The following is a 25948-nucleotide window of genomic DNA, read 5'->3' as shown; positions in this document are numbered from 1 at the left end:
CCACATAGCTCTCTCCTTCCGAATCCTGGGACGACATGTTGCTCAAATCTGCAGCAGGACAGCTCGAAACAAAGACATGAGATATTTGCGTGATACGGGAGTCAAAACCTCAGCGAGGTTATATAATGAATTTTTACCGACCAAAATATGTGTTGTGTAAGAAAACGGAGTCCGGAAAGCGCACAAGGTGCGCACGAGGTAGGGGGCGCGCCCAGGAGGGTAGGGCGCGCCCTCCACCCTCGTGGATCCCTCGTGTCCTTCCCGGACCGCTTCTTATTTTTCTATTCTTCTAAATATTCCAAAACGGAGAAATATTGCCTTAAAAACTGTTTTGGAGTCGGCTTACTTACCGTACCACATACCTATTCCTTTTCATAGTCTTAAACGTTCCGAAAAGTGTCCCTTATGTATTCCTCCGGGGTTACGGTTTCAATAACATTGGTTTCAACATTTATGGGATTACCTGAGATATAATGTTTGATTCTTTGACCGTTCACCACCTTCGGATTTGTGCCTTCGAAGTTGTTGATTTTTATGGCACCGGAACGATAGACCTCCTCGATAACGTAAGGACCTTCCCATTTAGAGAGAAGTTTTCCTGCAAAAAATCTCAAACGAGAGTTGTATAGCAATACATAATCACCTACATTAAACTCACGCTTTTGTATCCTTTTATCATGCCATCTTTTAACTTTTTCTTTAAACAACTTGGCATTTTCGTAGGCTTGGGCTCTCCATTCAACGAGTGAGCTAATATCAAATAACATCTTCTCACCGGCAAGTTTAAAATCATAATTGAGCTCTTTAATAGCCCAATATGCCTTGTGTTCTAGTTTGAGAGGTAAGTGACATGCTTTTCCATAAACCATTTTATACGGAGACATACCCATAGGATTTTTATATGCAGTTCTATAGGCCCATAATGCATCATCAAGTTTCTTGGACCAATTCTTTCTAGACATATTGATAGTCTTTTACAAAATTAATTTGAGCTCTCTATTACTCAATTCTACTTGACCACTAGACTGAGGGTGATAAGGAGATGCAATTCTATGATTAACATCATACTTAGCAAGCATTTTCCGGAAAGCACCATGAATAAAATGTGAACCACCATCAGTCATTAAATATCTAGGGACTCCAAATCTTGGAAAAATTACTTCTTTAAGCATTTTAATAGAAGTGTTATGATCACCACTACTAGTTGGAATAGCTTCTACCCACTTAGTAACGTAATCAACAGCAACTAAAATATGTGTATAACCATTAGAGGCAGGAAAAGGTCCCATATAGTCAAAGCCCCAAACATCAAATGGTTCAATAACGAGTGAATAGTTCATAGGCATTTCTTGACGTCTACTAATATTACCAATTCTTTGACATTCATCACAAGATAAGACAAAACTTACGGGCATCTTTGAAGAGTGTAGGCCAATAAAAACCAGATTGCAATACCTTATGTGCAGTTCTATCTCCAGCATGGTGTCCTCCATAAGCTTCGGAGTGACACTTGCGTAGGATTTGTTCCTGTTCATGCTCAGGTACACAACGTCTAATAACACCATCTACTCCTTCTTTATGACATTTAATTGCTCATCAGGAAAGCTATCATCAATAGGTAGTGGGTCATCAAGCACATTTTCTAACCTAGACAAGTTGTCTGCAACGGTTTTCTCAGCTCCCTTTCTATCAACAATATGTAAATCAAATTCTTGTAGCAAGAGAACCCATCTAATAAGTCTAGGTTTAGCATCTTCCTTTTCCATAAGATATTTAATAGCAGCATGATCAGTGTGAATAGTTACTTTAGAGTCAACAATATAAGGTCTGAACTTATCACAAGCAAATACAACTGCTAAGAATTATTTTTCAGTAGTAGCATAATTTCTTTGAGCATTGTCTAGGGTTTTTCTAGCATATTGAATAACGTTTAACTTCTTATCAACTCTTTTCCCTAGAACAATACCTACAGCATAATCACTAGCATCACACATAATTTCAAAGGGTAAATTCCAATCAGGTGGCTGAACAATAGGTGCAGAGATCAATGCTTTCTTAAGTATTTCAAATGCTTCTACACAATCATCATCGAAGACAAATGGTGTATCTTTTTGTAATAAATTAGTCACAGGCCGAGAAATTTTTGAGAAGTCCTGAATAAACCTCCTATAAAATCCGGCGTGACCAAGGAAACTTCTTATACCTTTGATGTCCTTGGGGCATGGCATCTTTTCAATAGCATCAACGTTGGCTTTATCAAGTTCAATACCTCTTTCAGAAACTTTATGCCCCAAGACAATACCTTCATTAACCATAAAGTGGCACTTTTCCCAATTCAAGACAAGATTAGTTTCTTCACATCTCTGCAAAACTCGATCAAGGTTGCTCAAGCAATCATCCAAAGAAGATCCATAGACGGAGAAATCGTCCATGAAAACCTCACATATCTTTTCACAGAAGTCAGAGAATATAGCCATCATGCATCTTTGAAAGGTAGCAGGTGCATTACATAAACCAAAAGGCATACGTCTATAAGAAAAAGTACCAAAAGGGCAAGTAAAAGTAGTCTTTGATTGGTCCTTGGCTGACACAGGTATTTGAGAGAAACCAGAATAACCATCTAGAAAGCAAAAATGTGTATGTTTGGATAATCTTTCTAGCATTTGAGCGATAAAAGGTAAGGGGTAATGATCCTTTTTAGTGGCCTTATTTAATTTGCGAAAATCAATTACCATCCTATAACCTGTAATAATTCTTTGAGGAATCAATTCATCTTTATCATTAGGAACGACAGTAATACCTCCCTTCTTAGGGACACAATGGACAAGACTTACCCACTGACTATCAGCAACGAAATAGATTATACTTGCCTCAAGGAGCTTTAGTATTTCCTTTCTTACCACTTCTTTCAGTTTAGGATTCAGCCATCGTTGATGATCACGAACTGGTTTAGCATCTTCTTCCAAATTTATTTTATGTTGACATAGAGTGGCACTAATGCCCTTAAGATCATCAAGAGTATACCCAATAGCAGCATGGTGCGTCTTCAGAGTTTTCAATAATCTCTCTTCCTCATACTCTGAAAGATTAGCACTAATAATAACAGGATATATCTTTTTCTCATCAAGATAAGCATATTTAAGAGTATCAGGTAACGGTGTAAGCTCAAACATGAGATCACCCTTGGGTGGAGGAGGATCCCCTAGGATTTCAACAGGCAAATTGTGTTTCTGAATAGGTTCCTGTTTAAAGAATACTTCATCTATTTCCCTTCTTTCATTAATAAACATATCATTTTCATGGTCTAGCAAATATTGTTCTAAAGGATCACTAGGAGGTACGGCAATAGAAGCAAGACCAATAATTTCATCCTTACTAGGTAATTATTCTTCACGGTGTTGTCTACTAAATTTAGAGAAATTAAATTCATGAGACATATCATCTAAACCGATAGTAACAACATCCTTTTTGCAATCTATCTTAGCATTAACAATGTTTAAGAAGGGTCTACCAAATATAATGGGACAAAACCTATCTTGTGGGGAACCAAGAACAAGAAAATCAGCAGGATATTTAATTTTCCCACACAAGACTTCAACATCTCTAACAATTCCCATTGGTGAAATAGTATCTCTATTGGCAAGTTTAATTGTGACATCAATATCTTCTAACTCAACAGGTGCAATATCATGCATAATTTCTCTATATAGGTCAATGGGTATTGCACTAGCACTGGCACCCATATCACATAAGCCATGATAACAATGATCTCCTATTTTAACAGAAATAACAGGCATGCCTACCACAGGTCTAGGTTTATCTTCAGCACAAGGTTTAGCAATTCTAGTAGTTTCATCACAGAAATAAATAACATGCCCATCAATATTATCAGCCAAAAGATCTTTAACAATAGCAATATCAGGTTCAACTTTAATTTGCTCAGGAGGTGTACAGGTTTTAATATTGCCTTTACGAACCACAATTGAAGCTTTAGCATGATCCTTTATCCTAAAAGGGAAAGGTGGTTTCTCAACATAAGAAGTAGGAACAATAGGATCATTATAAGTGATAGTCTTTTCTTCAACTTTAATAGGTGCAGCTACTATTACTTCTATGGGAGGATGATATTTAAGCCACTTATCCTTAGGGAGATCAACATAAGTAGCAAAAGATTCATAGAAAGAAGCTACTATCTCAGAGAGTCCATATTTAGTGCTAAATTTACAGAAAACATCGGTATCGATAAAAGATTTAACACAATCAAACTTAGGTGTCATACCTGACTCCTTACCTTCATCGAGGTCCCAATCTTCAGAGTTGCGTTTAATTCTTTCCAATAAATCCCATTTGAATTCAATAGTCTTCGTCATAAAAGAGCCAGCACAAGAAGTACCGAGCATGGTGCGATTGTTATCAAAAAACCGAGCATATAATTTTTGAATAATCATCTCTCTTGAGAGCTCATGATTGGGGCATGAATATAACATTGATTTAAGCCTCCCCCAAGCTTGAGCGATGCTTTCTCCTTCACGAGGCCAAAAATTGTATATATAATTGTGATCGCGATGAACAAGATGCATAGGATAAAACTTCTGATGAAATTCCAATTTCAATCATTTGTAGTTCCATGACCCCGTATCATCACATAGCCGATACCATGTCAATGCATCTTCCTTCAAAGATAAAGGGAAGACCTTCTTCTTAATAACATCTCCGGGTACACCTGCAAACTTAAATAATACACAAACTTCATCCACATATATTAGGTGCTCATCAGGATGAGTTGTTCCGTCTCCTTCAAAAGGATTAGCTAGCAGTTTTTCTATCATACCCGAAGGAATTTCAAAGCAGACACTTTCATTTTCAGTAGGTTCAATAGGTTGAGGAGCAACTCTTTGCTCTACTGGTCGGGGTGAAGATACCCCGAACAAGCCCCTCAGAGGATTACTTTCCATAGTAACAAGTGACAGTAAATTTCAGCACACTATATAAATTTTCCTTACCAAATTCCACCTACCAAAGGCGCTTCACTCCCCGGCAATGGAGCCAGAAAAGAGTCTTGATGACCCACAAGTATAGGGGATCTATCGTAGTCCTTTTGATAAGTAATAGTGTTGAACCCAACGAGGAGCAGAAGGAAATGATAAGCGGTTTCCAGCAAGGTATTCTCTGCAAGTACTGAAATAAGTGGTAACATATTGTTTTGTGATAGGATAATTTGTAACGAGCAACAAGTAGCAAAAGTAAATAAAGTGCAGCAAGGTGGCCCAATCCTTTTTGTAGCAAAGGACAAGCCTGGACAAACTCTTATATAGAGAAAAGCGCTCCCGAGGACACATGGGAATATCGTCAAGCTAGTTTTCATCACATTCATATGATTCGCGTTCGGTACTTTGATAATTTGGTATGTGGGTGGACCAGTGCTTGGGTACTGTCCTTACTTGGACAAGCATCCCACTTATGATTAACCTCTATTGCAAGCGTCCGCAACTACAACAAAAGTACTAAGGTAAACCTAACCATAGCATGAAACATATGGATCCAAATCAGCCCCTTACGAAGCAACGCATAAACTAGGGTTTAAGCTTTTGTCACTCTAGCAACCCATCATCTACTTATTACTTCCCAATGCTTTCCTCTAGGCCCAAATAATGGTGAAGTGTTATGTAGTCGACGTTCACATAACACCACTAGAGGAGAGACAACATACATCTCATCAAAATATCGAACGAATACCAAATTCACATGACTGCTAATAGCAAGACTTCTCCCATGTCCTCAGGAACAAACGTAACTACTCACTAAGCATATTCATGTTCATAATCATAGGGGTATTAATATGCATATAGGATCTTAACATATGATCTTTCACCAAATAAACCAACTAGCATCAACTACAAGGAGTAACTAACACTACTAGCAACCCACAAGTACCAATCCCGGACTTGGAGACAAGAATTGGATACAAGAGATGAACTAGGGTTTTGAGAGGAGATGGTGCTGGTGAAGATGTTGATGGAGATTTCCCTCTCCTAATGAGAGGAGCGTTGGTGATGACGATGGCGATGATTTCCCCCTCCCGGAGGGAAGTTTCCTCGGCAGAACAGCTCCACCGGAGCCCTAGATTGGATCCGCCAAGGTTCCGCCTCGTGGCGGCGGAGTTTCATCCGAGGAGATGGCTTATGATTTTTTCCTCATCGAAAGACTCCACATAGCAGAAGATGGCCATCGGAGGGCCACCAGGGGGCCCATGAGGTAGGGGGCATGCCCCCCACCCTCGTGGGTAGGGTGTGGCCCCCCTGGTGAACTTCTTGCGCTCAGTATTTTTTATATATTCTGAAAACGTCTTCCGTGAAGTCTCAGGACTTTTGGAGCTTTGCGGAATAGGTCTCTAATATTTTCTCCTTTTCCAGCCCAGAATCCCAGCTACCGGCATTCTCCCTCTTTATGTAAACCTTGTAAAATAAGAGAGAATAGGCATAAGTATTGTGACATGATGTGTAATAACAACCCATAATGTAATAAATATCGATATAAAAGCATGATGCAAAATGGACGTATCAATGGTTTGCCTCTTTTTTAACATAACACATCAAGTCACAGTTTGTTTGTTCACCCATGGTAGACGATCCTCCATCAAGTGGACAACCAGTACACGTGTCAAATTACCACGTGGGCTGCCTTTTTGTACAGAAATGAGCTCCACCGTGTACTTGCGCGGTTTTGGTTGGGAAAGAGACAGGAGTACATGTGCCGTGCGTGCACCTGTTCTCTTCGTGCACGTCCCCCACCTACGTGAGAGAGAGAGAGAGAGAGATACAAACCTAGACATAATGCGTCGTCCATCCCCATGCCTCCGCCCAGTCCAACCACCAGTCACCACCACGCCCCACTCCTCCTCACCTTATCTCTCATCTTTCTCGAGATATCATTTTTTTCGATGAAATTCTCGAGATACCATTTTTCCGATAAAATTCTCGAGATACCATTAGTTTTTACACATGGTATTACTCCTGCATGGGTCAATCACAACAGGTGTTTTGTAAAAAAAATGCATCTTGATGTTCCGTGCAATGCACGGACATCTTGCTAGTCCATGAAAACAACACATGGAAAAATTTCACGGTGAACGAGGGACTTGAATCTGCTCGGAGGGGTTGTTTGGATCTTGCCCGGGGTAGCCAAAATATTGGCGAACCTTTTGTCCACCGGTGCCTTTGCCACCGATGAATGAGGAATGGCTCGGGTGCTCATGCATCTTCCAGCGTGCACATTGGAAATGAGCTCGCATGAGCTGTGCTTTTTTTGTCCCACCACGACACCCGAGCCGTCCGTAGACCGATCGACGACCCACATATTACGCCATCCAACCATAGCCGCACACATTCTGATAGAAACTCAACCAATCGGACGAAATTCATGCAAACACGGCGATATTTCATATAAACAATGACGGAATTCATATAAAATACCGGAGTTTCATACAAACATGACGGATTTCATTACATTCAAATCAACTAAGCGGTGCTAGTTCTGGACAGCACATGTATATAATACCTGGCCTAAATGGTCACCCGCCGATCCATTTGTGCTCCTCATGTCCGGCAGCACGATCACTGGACTGCCGGGAGCCCTATAGGTATATGCTTCAGTGCAAAGGACGGCTCGCTTCCCCACTGCATAACTGATATGGTTAGCTAATGCCGAAGATGATGGTCAAAGGGGCTTCTCCGCTTTCATGGAGCCCATGCGGGGTCGACGAAGGTCCTCGCAACAAAAGGATCCGGCAAGACACCTGCTGCGTACCCCGACGTCGCCTCTGCGGTGGCCTTCATGGGACCCAAGCGACGGAGGCCTCCCGTGTTCTACTTCTCCTCGATGATGGCGGCGGACGCGGAGGCGTCGGCCACCGACTCATCGCTCTCCGTGCACCCGGCTTCTGTCTCTGCTTGCATGGGGAGGCCGTCGGCATGGGAGTCTTGGCCACAAAAATGGGAGACGCGGTCGCAGACACGGGAGGCACGGTACGAGGTGGCAGCGTGGACGGCAACGACGACGGCCGTGCGCCGCTCCTCGTCGAGCTAGCCTGGAGCGGTGAGCTGCTAAACCACGCGCCGTCTTGGGGCGGCAACTAGCTCCGTCGGGCGAGGGGAGGGAGGCGGATCAGCGAGCTGCATAGCTCGTATCCGGCGGGCTCGGCGGACCACCCAGCCGGCTTGGATGCTGGGTAACTACTCTTTTAAATATGAGATAGGGGAGCAGCAGTGGTGTGCGATTCCTGGCCGGCATTTAGCCTCGTTTAAATATGAGATTAAATAGATGGTGGACGGGGAGAGCTCGGCCAGCGTTGCATTTAATTCCTGCCCGGTTATGAAAGGACATGTGTCCGGAGTGGGTTTCTCGGCTTCCACACGGGTTTCATGGAGGCATTTGAATGCGGCAAGGAGGCGTGTTTAGCCGAGCGTGCCTCGAGTGGCGCCCTCGACTTTGACGTATGACACCGCGCCGTTCTTCCACTGACGTGTGGCCTCCTTGGGTACATGGCCTGCATGTCAGTGACCCAACACAGGCAGCGCATGGCAAAGGAACTTTTGGTGGGCCAGGGCGGTCAAAAGCGGGCATTTCATAAACCGATGATTGTTCATTGAGTGTAACGTCATCTATTTCATCTAGATAAGCCTACTATATGATGTAAGAGAATTTTAAAATTTTCATATATACGTTGATAGCCCGTTCAATACGTTGTGATTCATAAAGACCGCTGCAAACATCAATGTTCTGCTTATCACATATAAGATTGATTAATACCCTTGACAATCCATGTGCTTAACAAAGGGTGCATGCACGTATAGGTTGAGTGTGTGTCTTGCGTCGTGTGCTGTGTGCATGCAGGCGTGCGAGTGTTGCATGTGTGCATGTGTACGATGCAGTGTTGCATGCATGTGTGCGTACGTGCGTGTGTTCGTGAGTGCATGTGTATGTGTCAGTGTTGCACGCCTGCATGCGTGCGTGTGTTTGTTATGTGTATGTGTCTGTGTTGCATGCCTGCATGTGTGTGTATGTGTGTGTGTGTGTGTTCGTGCGAGTGTTGCGTGCGTGCGTGTGTACGTGCGGGGTGAGACTACACGTCAGTCGACTGACTTTTTCATCTCTGGTCAGTAGATTTTCCAGCCGTTGGATACGAAATCAAGGGCGTGTAGTTTATCTTCAACCTCCACCCCCCTGAGCCGCCAGCCACCACTGGCCGAACCGCCCGTGGCCGGCGCGCGCCGCCACGCCGCCCTACCCGCCCCGAAAGCACTCCCCACCACCGGTCCGCCGCCGCCCCGGCCATCCCTCTAGCCCCCCCCCCCCCCCCCCCCCCGCACCGAGCTTTTTCTCCGGCGATCCCCACGCCACCGCCCAATCACCATGCCCCCACCGCCGGCGAGTGCCAACCAGAGGTCTCACGACTTCGAATCCGCATCGACCACTAATTTATTACCATTTTTGTCCTTCATATACACGCTGACGGGTGGGCCCTATGGTAATGTGCGCTGCTGAATGTGGACCGTTTGACCGGTCAATTGATCGTGTCATCAACAAATTACGGAGCTGTATGGTGAGCCAGTGACTGTATGATCACCCTAAAATATATTTTATTAACATAGTACATACTCAAACTACCATTTCTTTCTTTCATATACGCGCTGACAGGTGGGCCCCATGGTTACACGCCCCGATGGTGCAACACTAGTTGCGCCACGTGGAACGTTTGACTGGTCAATTGATTGTGTCATCAACGAAATACAGAGTTGTACGGGTGAGCCAGTGACCGTATAATCACGGCATGTATTTTTTTAACATGGTACATACACAAAGCGCTCATATATACGCGCAAGCACTCACCGCTATAAGCGCGCACACGTAGACCTTACCCCTATGAGCACCTTCGAGAGAGTGAGCCAGCATATGATCTTGAGATTTTATGAAGTCACCATAGGTGCCTCGTAGTCAAGTGGAATGTCTCCTCTCACTGAACGCACATCACCAGAAAATACTGAAATTAACCCAGGATCAATGCGAGCACCAGGACTTTAACCCTGGTGGGCTCGAGAAACAGCTATCCTCCTAACCATCCAACCACAGGTTGGTTAGCACCACAAAATGTATGTGGTGACCGTGATGAGCTTATTTTGAAGTCTAGTGACCATATCGTGCTTTCACTTCAAATACAATGACCGTAAGTGTCGTCAACAAAATACGGAGCACACATCAAATACAATGTCCGTCAGTGTCATCAACAAAATACAGAGACGTATCATGAGCTAGATGCTGTATGATCACCACAAGAATGTATACGGTGACCGTAATGAGCATATTCTGAAGTCCAATGACCCTATAGTGCTTTTGCTTGAAATACAGTGAACATCACGCGTGAATGTGTCATGGGCATGCATACTTTTAGAGGGCCGAGAGATAGTTTGAGTGCGTACGTGAAAGTGGTGTAGAAAGAGGGGATGTCCGGTGGAGACAAGGAGAGATATGCCCTTCGTTTCTCTTTCCCGTGACTAATATTTTAGGAGAAAATATAAACATTCACAATGCAGAACAAATATTTTTGGATGCACCATGCAATTAACTTTCATGTATAACATTGTACTATTGTATATGCTTATTTTCTTTGTGGCCGATTGCGTGTGTGGTGTGGTGGGCACATCATTTCTAGTTTGGGTGGGCACACCATTTCTAATTGTGGTGGGTCAACATGAGGACTCATGGGTCGGTTCCATCCTGCGCCACATAGGTTGGACCGAGACGCATTATACGAAGACCCATGTGGAGGACTCGCCGTACAACATGAAGCTACCCGAGTCGTGGAGGACTCTATCCCCACTGGCGATAAGCCGACTATATATGATTTGTAACCCTAGGCCCCGAGTATGTTATAGAAGCCTGGGGGCTAGTTCGTCGATAGTATACACACACGCACAATGTCGGCTATTCACGTGTACTTTGTACACACCCCTATCACTAATATACAGTACCAGGAGTAGGCTTTTTCCTCAACTGCAAGGGTCCGAACTTTGGTAAAACTTTGCCTCGTATTACCATCTAGCCTAATAGTCAGGGATATCCTACTGAATGATCTGATGGAATCATATCTGCCAACTACTAAGAGAGATGTGTGTTTGTGGGGGGGGGCAATGTGTGCGAGAGAGGCCTAAAGATAATGTGCGTGCAGGAGACACGTAGGCACATATATGTGGCTAGTAGAAGCTGTGCGTGTGTATATATGCATGTGAGAGAAATAGTGTTTTCCAACTGAGATTAGTGAAAAGAGTGGTACATAGTAGTCAGAGCGAGAGAGAGAGAGAGAGAGATAAACAGAGTGTGTGCGTGAGACACCCCCGACACCCCGGGAGAGATTGTGAGCATGTGTGAAAAAGAAATGTCAATGTATATAAAGTGTGTGCACTTATGCGTTAGATAGAGATATATATAGCGCATTTGTGAGAACGGGCCGATGCATAGTGCATCTAGGTGTAAAAGGCAGTTCTACGAATTAAATTAAAATATAAATAGTATTATTATTTTTGGATGAGATCACGAATTTTGCAATTTCTGTATGAACAAAAATCGGTCTATCAGACACCCGTACTCTATTGAATTCTAGCATGTGTATGTGGTTATTTCATATTATCGATCCATAGAGTGAGAGCGGTTTGAAATACAGGCAATGCATCGCTTTTGCAATTCATATATAAACATTAATTAGTGCACTCCATGTTGTTAGTGTGAAGCACTTTATACATTTGTCACTTACATGGATACATTCCAAATTGCTAGCTACGAAATATAATACATCTTGAATTCAACATAAAGGGGGTTTCGAAGATTCGAAATCATAGGAAGTGCATTCACCTATTTCAACCCGAGATAATGGCATTTGTAAATCAGATCTAAAAGGGGGCATCAATCTTTGTTGTGCGTTTGAACATGCTATATATTCATACGCATGTCTAACTATTTTTTGCAACCAAGGAGATTATATCTCGAACCATGCATGACTGAGGTAAGTTGCATATTTTTTAATATATACTCGTGTACAGTGTATATTCAAATGTACCCCCTCCATTCCAAAATAACTGTAGTTTTAGGATTTTCAAGAGTAAAGATTTGTGAAGTTTGACAAATCTTGAAAGTTCAATTCAAGAGAACCGAAAATGTTAATGCTTTTGCTCCCAAATATTGAACGAGGCGCCAAATAAGCCTCTGGTCACCCAAAACCACGCGAGACTAATGTTTGGTGGTAGGAAATTACTGTCTTGACTCTGGCCTGTGTAGCCTATCGGCCCATGTCCAAAGGTCTAAACCGGGTAGGTTTGTAACTTCACCAAGACGCCAGTCTCAACCGCCTCCGAGAAGCATTCATACGCCTTGGGTGCCTAAACACCGATGCGCTCGGCTGAAATCTATCCCGCCCACCATTTGGGACACCTGAGATTACTGTCCTACCCCCAACCCGCAATATGTCCGAAATTTTAGATGGGGGCAAAGTTTGTAACTTTCCCAAATTTCAAACAAGTGTGTCCCAAACTGAAACATTGTTCTCCCTTAGTACCCCCTCCCTCTATTTCCCCATTCATACTCCGTGGGCGCCAAAACGCCATCTCCACCAGCCGCGAAACCCCAGCCTCCTCCGTCCTCCAGCCCATTGCGCCCCATCCCTTCCGCCGCCCTCCTCCATCATGCCGGAGCCGGTACCCCAACATCATCTTCCAACGCAACCGCAACCGCAATGCCCTCAAGGACTTAGCAACTGAAGCCGAGGCAGAGCTGCCTCCACAATGCTGACACCGATGTGCGCCGTACTAGAACCACTTCGACCATGTCGTCCTACGCCTCACCGCTGCTGCTCCACTGTTGCAACCGTCCACCGCACCAGAGCTATTCCCGCTACGCCGTCGTTCGGTGCCTCGGATCTATAATTTTGTGTGCCATGCATGTTGTAGAGCTATCATATGTCTCCCGTCATTTATTTCTCACTGACCTGCTATCTGATACCTTTACACTGTACTAATTGTGCACACACTTCACCCATACTCACACTATTGTTTATTTATGCATGGGTATTTCAGACTCTGATGCAGTGTTGATGAATACAAAAAAGGCAGAAGTTGCTCCTATGTAATTCAAAGATAAGCACTAAGTGTTTCAGCACTCTAAAGGGTGCAGTGCCAGCAGGTGGAGACAGTAAACGTAGCTCTGTGATCGCTCTCTGACCATAGCACCAGAAAATCTCCTGTCTGCTAGGACTACGTTGGTATTTCCCCAAAGAAGAAGGGATGATGCAGCACAGCGACGGTAGGTATTTCCCTCACTGAAGAAACCAAGGTTATCGAACCAGTAGGAGAACCAACCAGCACAACGTAAACAACACCTGCACACAAATAACAACACCTCACAACCCGACATGTTAAAGGGGTTGTCAATCCCCTTCAGGTAATGATGATAGAAAATTGTAGTAGATTGGAATAATAGATCTCAAATAAAATAAATTGCAGCAAAGTATTTTTGTATTTTTGGTTTAATAGATCTGAATAAAAATGCAAAGAAAAGGTATATCGCAAGCAAATATACGAGGAAGAAGACCCGGGGGCCGTAGGTTTCACTAGTGGCTTCTCTCGAGAAAATAGCAAACGGTGGGTAAACAAATTACTATTGGCCAATTGATAGAACTTCAAATAATTATGACGATATCCAGGCAAGGATCATTACATAGGCATCACGTCCAAGATTAGTAGACCGACTCCTGCCTGCATCTACTACTATTACTCCACACATCGACCGCTATCCAACATGCATCTAGTGTATTAAGTTCATGGAAAATGGAGTAATGCAATAAGAATGATGACATGATCTAGACAAGATCCGTTTATCTATTGTGTAGATATAGATCCCGTATTTTTGTGCTTAGTAGCAATGATACATGTGTCGGTTCCCTTTCTGTCACTAGGATCGAGCACCGTAAGATCGAACCCATTACCGGGCACCTCTTCCCATTGCAAGATAAATAGATCAAGTTGTCCAAACAAAACTCAAATATCGGAGAAGAAATACGAGGCTATAAGAGATCTTGCATATAAGAGATCAAAGAAACTCAAATAACTTTCATGGATATAAAAAGATATGACTGATCATAAACTCAAAGTTTATCAGATCCCAACAAACACACCACAAAAAGAGTTACATCATATTGATCTCCAAGAGATCATTGTATTGATAATCAAGAGAGAGAGAGAGAGATGAAGCCATCTAGCTACTAACTACGGACCCGAAGGTCTACAAAGAACTACTCATACATCATCAGAGAGGCACCAATGGAGGTGGTGAACCCCATCCGAGATGGTGTCTATATTGGATCTAGTGGTTCTCGACTCTGCGACAGTTGGATGAATATTTTGTCGACTCCCCTAGGGTTTCTGGAATATTTGGGTATTTATAGAGCAAAGAGGCGGTCCGGGGGGCACCCGAGGTGGGCACAACCCTCCATGGCGCGCCTGGGCCTCCTAGTGGGCCCTGGTGGGTTGTCCCCTCCTCGGGAATCCCCTCGGGTGCAACCAGGGCCCAACTTGTTCCTTCTGGTCGATAAAAAATCTCCGTAAAGTTTCGTGCCATTTGGACTCTGTTTGATATTCATTTTCTGCGATGTAAAAACACGGAAAAACAGGAACTCGCAGTTGGCACTATGTCAATAGGTTAGTGTAACGCCCTCGATGCGGCTATATCTCCTACGTGCCGAAGCACGACTTAGAGGCATAACTGCATTGAAAGCAATATCGCAAGTAAGGTAATCTTCACAGCAACCCATGTAAATAAATAGAAGGGGTAAAGATACATAGTTGGCTTACACTCGCCACGTCACACAAATATATGAATAACATTACATTCATCCAATACACTCATGGTCCGACTACGGTACCAAAATAAAGATCAACCCCCACATGTGACACGGTCCCCGATCGCCCCAACCGGGCACCACTACTGATCATCTGGGAAAGACACGTAGTAACGGCGAGAGTCTTCATCGAACTCCCACTTGAGCTCAAGCGCATCGTCTGGAACGGTATCATCGGTCCCTGCATCTGGTTTGGAAGTAATCTGTGAGTCACGGGGACTCAGCAATCTCGCACCCTCGCAATCAAGACTATTTAAGCTTATAGGTAAGACAAGGTATGATGTGGAGCTGCAGCAAGGGACTAGCATATGTGGAGGCTAACCTATTCGCAAAAGAGAGCGAGAAGAGAAGGCAAAGCACGGATGAATAACTATGATCAAGAAGTGATCCTAGAACAACCTACGTCAAGCACTACTCCAACACCGTGTTCACTTCCCAGACTCCGCCGAGAAGAGACCATCACGGTTACACACGCGGTTGATTCATTTTAATTAAGTTATGTTTCAAGTTATCTACAACCGGACATTAACAAATTCCCATCTGCCCAAAACCATGGGCACGGCTTTCGAAAGTTCAAAACCCTGCAGGGGAGTCCCAACTTAGCCCATCACAAGATCTCACGGTCAACGAAGGCTATTCCTTCTCCCAAGACAATCCGATCAGACTCGGCATCCCGGTTACAAGACATCCTCGACAATGGTAAAACAAGTCGAGCAACACCGCCCGAATGTGCCAACAAATCCCGATAGGAGTTGCACATATCTCGTTCTCAGGGCACACTCAGATGAGCGCTCCATACAACTAAAACCAAACCTCGAGTTTCCCCGAGGGGGCGCTGCACAGGGCTCTAGTTTGGACCAACACTCAAAGGAGCACTGGCCCGGGGGGGGGGGGGGTTTAAATAAAGATGACCCTCGGGCTCCGGAAACCCAAGGGAAAAAGAGGCTAGGTGGCAAATGGTAAAACCAAGGTTGGGCATTGCTGGAGGAGTTTTATTCAAGGCGAACTGTCAAGGGGTTTTCATTATAACCCAACCGTGTAAGGAACACAAAATCTGGGAACATAACACCGATATGACGGAAACTAGGGCGGCAAGAGTGGAACAAAACACTAGGCAAAAGGACGAGCCTTCCACCCTTTACTAAGTATATAGGTGCATTAAGATAAACAAGATAATACGGTGATAACCCAACAATAAACAATGTTCCAACAAGGAACGATCTCCAATCTTCACCTACAACTAGCAACGCTATAAGAGGGGCTGAGCAAAGTGATAACATAGCCAAACAATGGTTTGCTAGGACATGGTGGGTTAGAGGTTTCACACGGCAATATGGGAGGCATGATAAACAAGTGTTAGGTATCATAGCATAGGCATAGCAAAAGAGCGAGCATCTAGCAAGCAAAGATAGAAGTGATTTCGAGGGTATGGTCATCTTGCCTGCAAAGTTGTCAGAGTTGACTTGATCCTCGTAAGCGAACTCAACGGGCTCCTCATTCACGAACTCGTCTCTCGGCTCTACCCGAACAAGAACAACAAGCAAACGGAACATAATCAACCACGTGCAATGCTCAAACAACATGATGCAAACATGGTAGGATATGCGGGATGCGATATGTGATGCATATGCAAGATTTGACAAGGAATGATTGAACCTGGCCTCAACTTGGAAATCCAAGAGTGCCACTGGAAAGGTGAGGTGATTTCGGTTGAAATCGATATAAAGATCACCGGAATCGGATGCATAGTTTGGAAATGGCAAGCAAAACAAATATGGCACTGGTCTGCGATAATCAGCAAGTGACCAATTAAATGCATCAAGATAAATATGCTACAGCACTCAAACATGACAACAAGATACATGGCAGGGATCCACTCATGATGCTTGACAAAATATGAACACTGAGCTATGGCTAATTCATCCATTAACAGGTTCAAACAAGCATGGCAAAAGTGCAAATGATAACAGGTTTCAGACTTAGTGAAATTAACACAAGTCTGGAATTTATCATCAGGAAGCACACTTTAGAGCATGAAAACTACAAGCTACAGGAACTTAACATGGAAAACCAAGGCATGGCATGAAGCTACTCAAAGCACTTAACAAAAGTCCCTTAGTGACCTTGAGACAAAAGGGATCAGAAAATACAATTGCAAGCATGTGAACATAGCAAAAACATAAACATATTCAGACAGTGAAAAACTGGAGCAAGCAAAATAGTTAACGAGTAGGCATGTTTACGAGCTCGATGCACTCGCTACAGAGCATGGCATGACAAAATAAGCATACACCCATCAATAATACATTGCAAAGCAGCTAGACATGGCAAGAGCAATAACATAGCATGCACGGATCAATAGCAACATCCTCGGCAAAATCGCTAAACATGTCAACAATCTGCCAGGATCATTTTATAGAAAAAGTAGAGCTTGATTGACTCAAGCTAGGGTGCTCCATAATTGCAAATAAAGACATGGATGGATAGAGCACCACAATATTAATAAAACATCCTTACTGATCATCCTTAAAAGAGGCACGGATCACTAGGAAACAACATGAACATATGGCATAACAACAAAAACAGGACAAGGACTTAGTGAAATTCCAAGTCCCTGAAAACAACATCATCGAGTAAGCTACTTTGCATGCTTGTGCTAGTCACCACATAGATCACTAAAATACATGGCATACACCCCTGTAAAGATAGCATGGCATGCATCAAAACACATGTAGAGCTCAGGATCATAGCATGCACACATTAATCATGGCAAAAATGACAAAAGGCCATTTGCTGAAACAGATCTGAAATAATCATCACATAGCCCTCTTCCAACAGCATTTCGGGCATCAAGACGAGCTCAAATGAAAATGATGCAATGAGATGAAATGATGTACTCGTCGAGGTGAACATTTTGATATGCTACACGCACAAATCGGATCTACGATGAGAGAGTTATGACATGCCAAAGTTTGCAAATATTTAGGGTTTGGGGAAGAAAAGTCAAACGAGGGGATTTTAGATCTGAGATCAAGATTGGCGGCACGGATGCTGAGGTTCGTCGGCGCCGGAGTACTGTTTGCCGGACTTGCCGAGGTCGTCGCCGGACTTGACGGGAACCGGCCGGAGCTTGCCGGGGTGGCGAGGGCGAAGAGGGGCGGCGAGGAGGCGGCGCCAGCGCAGCGAGGTGGCCGTGGATGCGGCGGCCGGGGCGGCGGCCGGTCGGCGTCGGGCGCGGGGGCGCGAGGAGGCGGGCGGCGCGGGCTCGGGCCGGGGAGGGCCTCCCGCGGGCTCGCCGGGCCGAAGGAGAGAGAAGACGGCGGCAGTGACGTGGCATCCGGTGATTGGAGGGGGGAAGCGGGGCGGACACGTCCGGCCTGAACAGACGCGTCCGGCGGCTGGAGGTGGAAGAGGACTAGGTCTAGGGTTGGAAGAGATCCGAAATTTCAGGGGAGTGTCTAAATATATAGGTAGAGGGAGCTAGGAAGCTCCAAATGGAGTGCGGTTTTCGGCCACGCGGTCGTGATCGAAGGCTCTAGACGATAGAAGGGGTTTAGGTTGGTTTTGGGCCAAATTGGAAGGGTGTTGGGCTGCAAACACATGAGGCCTTTTTGGTCCCTCGATTAACCGTTGGAGTATCAAATGAAGTCCAAAGGGCACGAAACTTGACAGGCGGTCTACCGGTAGTAAACCAAGGCCGCATGACAAGTCTCGGTCCAATCCGGAAATGTTTAACCCCCACACACGAAAAGAGGTAGAAAGGACCACCGGAGGACATAGGAGCGCCGAAATGCAAAACGGACAACGGGGAAAATGCTCGAATGCATGAGACGAACACATATGCAAATGCAATGCACATGATGAACTGATATGAGATGCATGACAAAGACAACAACACACGGAGACAAAAACCCAACACCGAGGAAATAAAATAACTTAGTGCCGGAAATGGCAAGAGTTGGGATACATATGAGGTAAATTACATCCGGGGTGTTATAGTTAGTACCAAAAATGATATAAAATGACTATAAAATGATTATAAAACATCCAAGATTGATAATATAACAGCATGGAACAATAAAAGATTATAGATACATCGGAGACGTATCAGCATCCCCAAGCTTAACTCCTACTCGTCCTCGAGTAGGTAAGTGATAAAAACAGAATTTTTGATGTGGAGTGTTGTTTAACATGTCATATCACATTCTTTTCTTTGTAGCATGGACAATTGGACTTTTTATGTGATTCAAAGCAATAGTCTAGTGTTGACATAATAATTTAGATACTCAAGCATATCAACAAGCAACCATGTCTTTCAAAATATCAATGCTAAAATAAGTTATCCCTACAAAATCATATAGTCTTGTCATGCTCTATCTTCTTAACACAAAGTATTTATCATGCACAACCCCGATGACAAGCCGAGCAATTGGTTCGTACTTTTTAATGCGCTTCAGCTTTTTCAACTCTTACGCAATACATGAGCGCAAGCCATGGATATAGCACTACGGGTGGAATAGAGTATGATGATAGGGGTAAATATAGAGAAGACAAAAAAGTAAGAAAGTATCACATCGATGCAGCTAACCAACGGGCTATGGAGATGCCCATGAATCGATATCAATGTGAGGAGTAGGGATTGCCATGCAACAAATGCACTAAGAGCTATAAGTTTATGAAAGCTCAATATGAAAACTAAGTGGGTGTGCATCTAATCCTATAATGAAAAATTCCGTCTAGTATATGAAAGTGACAACATAGGAGTCTCTCCATATGAAAAACATGGTGCTACTTTGAAGCATAAGTGTGGTAAAGGATACTAGCAATGCCCCTTCTCTCTTTGTTTATTTTTTTCTCTTATTATCAGGAGTCTCATCCCGACTTGTGGGGGAATCATAGTCTCCATCATCCTTTCCTCACTGGGGCACTGCTCTAAAAATGATTAATGATGATCATCACACTTCTGTTTACTTATAACTCAAAAAAATAAAAATTACAACTCGATACTTATCACAAAGTATGACTCTATATGAATGCATCTGGCAATGATCTAGCGTAACATGTATGACAAATGATGAACGGTGGCTGAGCCACAAACACTATGTCAGCTATAGGATCATGCAAAGCAATATGATAATAAATGCTCAAGTCATCAAACGGAAGCGGTGGAAGTTGCATGGCAATATAGCTTGGAATGGCCATGGGAAAGCCATAATAGGTAGGTATGGTGGCCGTTTTGAGGAAGATATAATGAGGCTTATGTGTGATAAAGCGTATCATATCACGGGGTTTGGATGCACCTGCGAAGTTTGCACCACGTCTAAATGTGAGAAAGGGCAATGCACGGTACCATAGAGGCTAGCAAATTTCGAAAAGGAACGAGTGTGTATAATCCATGGACTCACATTAGTAAAAAAGAACTCATATACTTAATGCAAAAGTTTATTAGCCCTCGAAGCAAAGTACTACTACGCATGCCCCTAGGGGGATAGATTGGTAGGAAAAGACCATCGCTCGTCCCCGACCGCCACTCATAAGGAAGACAATCAAAAATAAATCATGCTCCAACATCATAGCATAATGAGAGACTATACGTGCATGCTTCGGGAATCACAAACCTTAACACCAATATTCCTACTAGAGCACAATTACTCATCAACATAACTCACATATCATATCATCATATCTCAAAACTATTACTAAGAATCAAGTTTATTTTGTCCAATGATCTTCATGACATTTTTTATTTATCCTTCTTGTGTATTTATCACTTTGGGACTAATTTTCATGTGTTACTTTTGACAAGCTCCAACAAATATAAGTGAAGATCATGAGCATAATATTTCTTTCTCTCAAAATAGTTTAAGTGAAGCAAGAGAGAAATTCTTCAAAATTTTACTAGCTCTCAAATAAATCTAAGTGAAGTAAGAGAGAATTTCTTCAAAATACTAAGAACACCGTGCTTAAAAATATATAAGTGAAGCACTAGAGCAAGTCCTAGCTCATAAAAGATTTAAGTGAAGCATATAGAGCAATTCTAACAAGTCATGACATAATTTTGACTCTCTCAAATAGGTGTGTCCAGCAAGGATTGATGACTTAAAACACAAAATAAAACAAGCAAAGACACATATCATACAAGACGCTCCAAGCAATACACATATCATGTGACGAATAAAAATATAGTCTCGAGTAAAATACCGATAGTTGTTGGAAGAAAGCGGGGATGCCACCCGGGGGCATCCCCAAGCTTAGTTGGTTGCTCATTTTTGGATAATAGCTTGGGATTCAGGGGAATCCCCAAGCTTAGGCTCTTCCATCCTTCCTTCATCCATCATAAGATAACCCAAAACTTGAAAACTTCAATCACACAAAACTCAACAAAACCTTCGTGAGATCCGTTAGTATAAGAATAATAAACCACTACTATAAGTGTTGTATCAAACCAATTCATATTTTTCTTTTGTATTATATCTACTATATTCCAACTTTTCTATGGCAAGAAATCATCAAAGTAAACCATAGAGCCATCAAAATAAGCACACAACACAAAGAAAACAGAATCTGCCAAAATAGAACAGTTTGTAGGAATCTGACTATTTCGAATACTTATGTAACTCCAAAAAATTTCAAAAATTAGGACGACCTGAGAAATTCGTATATTGATCTACGGCAAGAGGATTGGGTATTTTATCTCTCTATGGTAAAGATGAAAATTAATTTCGTGAGCGTAAAAGTTTCTGTTTTTTCAGCAAAATCAAACAACTATCACCCAAGAAGATCCTAAAGGCTTTACTTGGCACAAACACTAATTAAAACATAAAAAACACAATCATAAAGCATAATTGTGCTAACACACAAGAATAGGAAGAAAAAAGCAAAAATAAATTTTATTCATTGGGTTGCCTCCCAACAAGCGCTATAGTTTTACGCCCTTAGCTAGGCATAAAGCAAGGATCTATGTTTTGTCTTCTGAAGTTTTGGCAACTTTTGTAAGGGTTTTCTCAAGCCCGGGAGGCTCTTTATGCTTCCCTAAATTCTCCGGGAAAGAAACCATCTTAAGATCCAAAATATCCAATCGCTTGTTGCAAAGAGTAATCAGGGTATTCGTGCGATTGATACTACCATTGAGGTGTTTGAGGGGTTCGTTATATTTCTGTATTTCAACCATATGTTTATGCAAATCACTAAGTTTATCCAACATTTGAACTCCCTCAGGGGTAGGGAAAACCCCTTATTTTGAGGAGGAATTCCCAAAATCCCTTCCAAAATTTCATAGGCAGCGTTTGCATCAAGTTCGGTAAAATTTCCTTTAGTGGCAAATCCAGAAGTTGTCTATGATGCAAAGCTAATCCTATGTAAAAATTACGAAGCAAAACCTTAGCATCCCCCTTCAGATTGGAAATACTATATGATTCCATAAGCCTATACCAGGCATCTTTCAAATTTTCTCCTTGTCTTTGTTTGAAGTAAAGAACTTCAAAATCTGGTGATAAAGGAGGAGTAGGGGCGCTAGCCATCGGGACTAGAGACAAGAGATCGGCGAAAAAGAAAGCGAAATAAAACGGCAAATTTTTATGAAGTGGGGCAGAGGAGAACGAGAGGCAAGTGGCAAATAATGTAAATTGCAAGGAGATGAGATTTGTGATTAGGAACCTGGTTATGAAGAAGATCCTCCTCGGCAATGACGCCAAAAATTCCTTTTGATCGCTCTCTGACTATAGCGCCAGAAAAGCTCCTGTCTGCTAGGACTACGTCGGTATTTCCCCAAAGATTAAGGGATGATGCAGCACAATGACGGTACGTATTTCCCTCAGTGAAGAAACCAAGATTATCGAACTAGTAGGAGAACCAAGCAACACAACGTGAACAGCACCTGCACATAAATGACAACACCTCGCAACCTGACGTGTTAAAGGGGTTGTCAATCCCCTTCGGGTAACGATGCCAGAAAATTGTAGTAGATTGGAAGAATAGATATCAAATAAAATAAATTGCAGCAAAGTATTTTTGTATTTTTGGCTTAATAGATCTGAATAAAAATGCAAAGGAAAAGTAGATCGCAAGCAAATATATGAGGAGAAGACCCGGGGGCCGTAGGTTTCACTAGTGGCTTCTCTCGAGAAAATAGCAAACAGTGGGTAAAAAAATTACTGTTGGGCAATTGATAGAACCTCAAATAATTATGACGATATCTAGACAATGATCATTACATAGGCATCACGTCCAAGATTAGTAGATCGACTCCTGCCTGCATCTACTACTATTACTCCACACATCGACCGCTATCCAGCATGCATCTAGTGTATTAAGTTCATGGAAAAACGGAGTAATGCAATAAGAACGATGACATGATGTAGACAAGATCCGTTTATCTATTGCGTAGATATAGATCCCGTCTTTTTATCCTTAGTAGCAATGATACATACGTGTCGGTTCCCTTTTTGTCACTAGGATCGAGCACCATAAGACCGGACCCACTACTGGGCACCTCTTCCCATTGCAAGATAAATAGATCAAGTTGGCCAGACAAAACCCAAATATCGGAGAAGAAATACGAGGCTATAAGAGATCATGCTTATAAGATCTCAAAGAAACTCAAATAACTTTCATGGATATAAAAAGATATGACTGATCATAAACTCAAGTTCATCAGATCCCAACAAACACACCGCAAAAAGAGTTACATCATATGGATCTCCAAGAGACCATTGTATTGAGAATCAAGAGATAGAGATGAAGCCATCTAGCTACTAACTACGGACCCGAAGGTCTACAAAGAACTACTCACGCATCATCGGAGAGGCACCAATGGAGGTGGTGAACCCCATCCGAGATGGTGTCTAGATTGGATCTGGTGGTTCTGGACTCTGCGGCGACTGGATGAATATTTTGTCGACTCCCCTAGGGTTTCTGGAATATTTGGGTATTTATAGAGCAAAGAGGCGGTCTGGGGGGCACCCGAGGTGGGCATACCCACCAGGGCACGCCTAGGCCTCTAGGCGCGCCCTGGTGGGTTGTCCCCTCCTCGAGACTCCCCCCAGGTGCAGCTAGGGACCAACTTGTTCCTTCTGGTCCATAAAAAATCTCCGTAAAGTTTTGTGGCATTTGGACTCCGTTTGATATTGATTTTCTGTGATGTAAAAACGATGGAAAAAACAGGAATTGGCACTTGGCACTATGTCAATAGGTTAGTACCAAAAAATGATATAAAATGATTATGAGACATCCAAGATTGATAATATAATAGCATGGAACAATCAAAAATTATAGATACGTTGGAGATGTATCACTCTGTAGTTGATGATCATAATTGCCACACACAACCATCCCAGGTGCTTGCTTTAACTTCGCGCTGTCAAATGTGGTTGCATGTTGCATATGGTGTCTAGCTTGTATTGCTTACAATTTGGTTAAATTGCATCTTTGTACTTTACACATTATACCTTTCATAATGACATGCCTTCCTATTTTTGATACATACTACATATGTCTATTAACAATTTTCGTACATCAAACTAATGCTCTTTTGTATCCCTCATCAATCACTTATGATGAGACAGTCACCCCAGTGGGTTATTGTGAGACGCGCTACTCGTTTAAAGAGTGCAGTGTCATCGTCCCCACATGATTCTCAAGAAACAGCAAGGCTAAGTGAAGATAGTCAATGTAGCTCTCTAGTAGATGACCGCAATTCCCCCACACCACCATCGCAGGTGCTTGCTCTTACTTGGCAGTGTGATATGTGGTTGCATGTTGCATATGGTGTCTAGCTTGTAATGCTTCTAATTAGGATAAATTGCATTTGCTTAGTTAACACATTATACCTATGAATATGACATGCCTTCCTATTTTTGGTACATATTACGTCTTTCTATTAACCATGTTCTTACATCAAACTACTTTTCTTGTGTATCCCTCATCAATCACTTCTGACGAGACACCTTCAAGTTGACAGTGTAATATTGGTTGCATCTTTCATATCATTTCAAACATGTATTGCCTCTAATTTGTTGAAGTGCCACTTATAATGAGACACATCTAACTTGGTAGAGTGATTTTGGTTGGATCTTTCATATGGTGTCTAGATTGCATTGCTTCCAATTTTTTGAAATGCCTTTTGCTTAGCGTTTTTGTACATATTCCATCCTCCTACAATGTGGTTGCGATACATAAAAGTTGTGTTCTTCAGTATCATGCATCAACGAATTTGGAAGTGTGAATTTCATTCCTTTTTCTTGTGTGTTTACTTGACAAGGCAAAATCTAAAAGGACAAAGGCACGAAATGATGGTGGTCCTCTAGAGCAACCAAAACAGATGATCTCTAAAGATTCTCCTGCTACTCCTACTGTAGTGCAAGTTCCAAATCTCAACTTCCCTACTCCACAACCTCGGGTGCTTGATCTAACATGGCAGTGTGATATCTGGTTGCATGTTGCATATGGTGCCTAGCTTGTATTGCTCCTAATTTGTTAAATTGCATCTCCTTAGCTTACACATTATACATGTGAATATGACACGCCTTCCTGTTTTTGGTACATACTACCACTGGTGCGCGTCGGTCCTAAACAAATGGTTTTTAACCCCTTTCCACGACGGCATTTGGAACCGTCGCCAACTGAGTGTGTGTGATAGGGTGTCCTTCACACATGACCCAGAAATCATTGTGGATAAGCCCACCTAGGACCCAGGCTGGGGCCGTGTGCAATCGGGCGAGGCATCCAAACCCAATCATTTCCGTAGGTATGTACATCCCACACGGTAATCTGAGAAAATCATTTCCGTAGGTATGTACATCCCACACAGTGAATCCCAGAAAAACATTTTCGTTCCTATCTATATCACACATAGTCAATCCAAGGAATACGTTTCCGTTCTTATGTACATCCCACACAGTCAATCCATGGAAAATGTTTCCGTTTGGACATGCATCCCACACAGTTTTATGTGTAGGCTCATGTGTGAAAGGTGTAACTATCACACACGGTTTGCCATGGTTAACTGTT

This window comes from Triticum aestivum, chromosome 2A, assembly GCF_018294505.1.
Source record: "Triticum aestivum cultivar Chinese Spring chromosome 2A, IWGSC CS RefSeq v2.1, whole genome shotgun sequence".
Classification (NCBI taxonomy): Eukaryota; Viridiplantae; Streptophyta; class Magnoliopsida; order Poales; family Poaceae; genus Triticum; species Triticum aestivum.
Note: the sequence above shows the minus strand (reverse complement) of the source record.